This window comes from Arachis stenosperma, chromosome 7, assembly GCF_014773155.1.
Source record: "Arachis stenosperma cultivar V10309 chromosome 7, arast.V10309.gnm1.PFL2, whole genome shotgun sequence".
NCBI lineage: Eukaryota > Viridiplantae > Streptophyta > Magnoliopsida > Fabales > Fabaceae > Arachis > Arachis stenosperma.
This window is the reverse complement of record NC_080383.1, coordinates 43,074,329-43,078,482: the sequence shown is the minus strand read 5'-3', so window position 1 is coordinate 43,078,482 and position 4,154 is coordinate 43,074,329. Positions and strand designations below refer to the sequence as shown.

The following is a 4,154-nucleotide window of genomic DNA, read 5'->3' as shown; positions in this document are numbered from 1 at the left end:
CTACACCCCTTTCGGGTGTCTCTTGTGGATGTCTACAGAGAGGTTCGCAAAACTAAAAAAATACCTCCAGCTCGACCACTTAAAGGCAAAAAAAGGAGGAGGAAATCGGACCGAATATTGTGAATATCATCGAATTTGCGGGCATTCCACCAATGAGTGTTTCGATTTAAAAAATGTTATAGAAAAACTAGTAAGAGAGGGGAAGCTAGATCGGTATCTGGCCACCCGGGATGATAAGCAAAGAAAAAGAAGAAGGGAAGAAGATGTCGGACGAACTGAGTGGTCACCTCGTACACCAGAAAGACACGTGATGAGCGGATAATTTATACGCTTTTTGGCATTGTTTTTAGGTAGTTTTTAGTATGATCTAGTTACTTTTAGGGATGTTTTCATTAGTTTTTATGATAAATTCACATTTCTGGATTTTACTATGAGTTTGTGTGTTTTTCTGTGATTTCAGGTAATTTCTAGCTGAAATTGAGGGACTTGAGCAAAACTCTGATAGGAGACTGACAAAGGACTGCTAACGCTGTTGGAATCTGACCTCCCTGCACTCGAAATGGATTTTCTGGAGCTACAGAACTCCAAATTGCGCGCTCTCAACGGCGTTGAAAAGTAGACATCCAGAGCTTTCCAGAAATATATAATAATCCATACTTTATTTGGGAATTGACGACGTAAACTGGCGCTCAACGCCAGTTCCATGCTGCTGTCTGGAGTAAAACGCCAAAAACACGTCACGACCCGGAGTTGAACGCCCAAAACACGTTACAACTTGGCGTTCAACTCCAAAAGAAGCCTCAGCTCGTGGATAGATCAAGCTCAGCCCAAACATACACCAAGTGGGCCCTGGAAGTGGATTTATGCATCAATTACTTACTCATGTAAACCCTAGTAGCTAGTTTAATATAAATAGAACTTTTTACTAGTGTATTAGTTATCTTTTGACCACGTTACATCTTTGGTCTCAGTTTTGTTTTATTCTTCATCTTAGGAGGCCATTGATCACGTTTTGGGGGCTGGCCATTCGGCCATGCCTAAACCTTTCACTTATGTATTTTTAACGGTGGAGTTTCTACACACCATAGATTAAGGGTGTGGAGCTCTGCTGTACCTCAAGCTTTAATGCAATTACTATTATTTTCTATTCAATTCTCTTTATTCCTGTTCTAAGATATTCGTTGCACTTGAACTTGATGAATGTGATGATCCGTGACACTCATCATCATTCTCACTTATGAACGCGCGTGACTGACAACCACTTCCGTTCTACCTTAGACTGGGCGCATATCTCTTGGATTCCTTAATCAGAATCTTCGTGGTATAAGCTAGAATTGATGGCGGCATTCATGGGAATCCGGAAAGTCTAACCTTGTCTGTGGTATTCCGAGTAGGATTCCGAGATTGAATGACTGTGACGAGCTTCAAACTCCTGAAGGCTGGGGCGTTAGTGACAGACGCAAAAGAATCAAGGGATTCTATTCCAACCTGATTGAGAACCGACAGATGATTAGCCGTGCTGTGACAGAGCATTTGGACCTTTTTCACTGAGAGGATGGGATGTAGCCATTGACAACAATGATGCCCTACATACAGCTTGGCATGGAAAGGGGTAAGAAGGATTGAAGGAAGAAGTAGGAAAGTAGAAAAAGAAAGGGCACAGTATCTCCATACGCTTATCTGAAATTCCCACTATTAATTTACATAAGTATTTCTATCCCTTTATTTTATTTATCTTTTAAATATCTAAATATCTAATCCAATCATATTTTAATCAGCCTGACTGAGATCTACAAGATGATCATAGCTTGCTTCATACCAACAATCTCCGTGGGATCGACCCTTACTCGCGTAAGGTATTACTTGGACGACCCAGTGCACTTGCTGGTTAGTTGTGCGAAGTTGTGAACCATGGTATTGGCACCAGTTTTTGGCGCCATTGCCAGGGAAAGAAAAAGCAATGAATTTTACAAAATGCAATAATATATGAATCACAATTTCGTCCACCAAGTTTTTGGCGCCGTTGCCGGGGATTGTTCGAGTATGGACAACTGACGGTTCATCTTGTTGCTCAGATTAGGTAATTTTCTTTTCAAAAATTTTCAAAAATCTTTTTCAAAAAATTTCTTTTCTTTTTTCGTTTTTCCAAACTTTATTTTCGAAAAAAATTAATAAAAATCCAAAAAAATTCATAAAATCATAAAATTCAAAAATATTTTATGTTTCTTGTTTGAGTCTTGAGTCAATTTTTAAGTTTTGTGTCAATTGCATGCTTTTAAAATTTTTTTCTTGCATTTTTCGAAAATTCATGCATTCATGGTGTTCTTCATGATCTTCAAGTTGTTCTTGACAAGTCTTCTTATTTGATCTTGATGTTTTCTTGTTTTGTGTTGTTGATTGTTTTTCATATGCATTTTTCGTTTGTTAGAGTCCATGCATTAAAGATTTCTAAGTTTGGTGTCTTGCATGTTTTCTTTGCATAAAAAATTTTTCAAAAATTATGTTCTTGATGTTCATCATGATCTTCAAAGTGTTCTTGGTGTTCATCTTGACATTCATAGTGTTCTTGCATGCATCTTGTGTTTTGATCCAAAATTTTCATGTTTTGGGTCATGTTTGTGTTTTTCTCTCTCATATTTTAAAAATTCAAAAATCAAAAATATATCTTTTCCTTTTTTCTCTCCAAATTTTTGAAATTTTGGGTTGACTTGGTCAAATTTTTTTTAATTTAGTTGTTTCTTACAAATCAAGTCAAAATTTCAATTTTAAAATCTTATCTTTTTAAATTCTTTTTTTAAATTATTTTCAAAATCTTTTTCTTATCTTTGTATCAAATTTTCGAAAACTCACTAACAATTAATGTGATTGATTTAAAAATTTGAAGTTTGTTACTTTCTTGTTAAGAAAGGTACAATCTTTAAGTTCTAGAAACTTATCTTGTAGTTTCTTGTTAGTGAAGTAAGCAATTTTAAATCTTTAAATTAAATCTTTTTATCCTTTTATCTTATCTTTTTCAAAATTTATCTTTTTCAAAATTTGATTTCAAAATATCTTATCTAACTTCTTATCTTCTTATCTTTTCAAAATTTGATTTTAATATCTTTTTCAACTAACTATTTGACTTTTTGTTTGTTTCTTATCTTTTTCAAAACCACCTAACTACTTTTCCCTCTTCAATTTTCGAAAATGCCTCTCTCTTTTTCAAAAATTCTTTTTTTTAATTGTTTTAAATTTTAATTTTTAATTATATCTTATCTTTAATTTTCGAAAATAACTAACTCCTTTTCAAAAATATTTTCGAAAATCCGTCTCTCATCTTCTTCTATTTATTTATTTATTTACTAACACTTCTCTTCATCTCTTATCACTTCCCCTATCCTTACTCTTTATACAGACTATTCATCCTTCTCCTTCTATTATCCTCTTTTCTTCTTCTACTAATAATAAGAATCCTCTTTACTGTGACATAGAGGATTCCTCTTTCTTTTTTTTTCTTTTTCTCTTCTCTGTCATATGAGCAGGAATAAGGAAAAAGGCACTCTTGTTGAAGCTGATCCAGAACCTGAAAGGACTCTAAAGGGGAAACTAGGAGAAGCTAAATTACAACAATCCAGAAATAACCTTTCAGAAAATTTCGAACAAGAGAAAGAAATGGCAGCCGAACCCAACAACAATAATGCAAGGAGGATGCTTGGTGACTTTACAAAACCAACGTCCAAATTTGATGGAAGAAGCATCTCCATTCCTGCCATTGGAGCAAACAATTTTGAGCTTAAGCCTCAACTAGTTGCTTTAATGCAACAGAACTGCAAGTTTTATGGACTTTCATCTGAAGATCCTTACCAGTTTTTAACTAAGTTCTTGCAGATTTGTGAGACTGTTAAGACGAATGGAGTAGATCTTGAAGTCTACAGACTCATGCTTTTCCCTTTTGCTGTAAGAGACAGAGCTAGAACATGGTTGGACTCACAACCTAAAGATAGCCTGGATTCCTAGGATAAGCTGGTCACGGCCTTCTTGGATAAATTCTTTCCTCCTCAAAAGCTGAGCAAGCTTAGAGTGGATGTTCAGACCTTCAAGCAAAAAGATGGTGAATCCCTCTATGAAGCTTGGGAAAGATACAAGCAGATGACCAAAAAGTGTCATTTTGACAT

At 35.2% G+C, this 4,154-nt stretch overlaps 1 non-coding gene across 1 annotated transcript; it reads right to left on the bottom strand.

Annotated features, from left to right (window-relative positions):
* Nucleotides 1–4,050: 4,050 nt before the first annotated feature.
* LOC130942714 (small nucleolar RNA R71) lies at nucleotides 4,051–4,154 on the bottom strand. The gene has a single exon (XR_009071274.1). It is a non-coding gene; the product is annotated as a small nucleolar RNA R71 (small nucleolar RNA).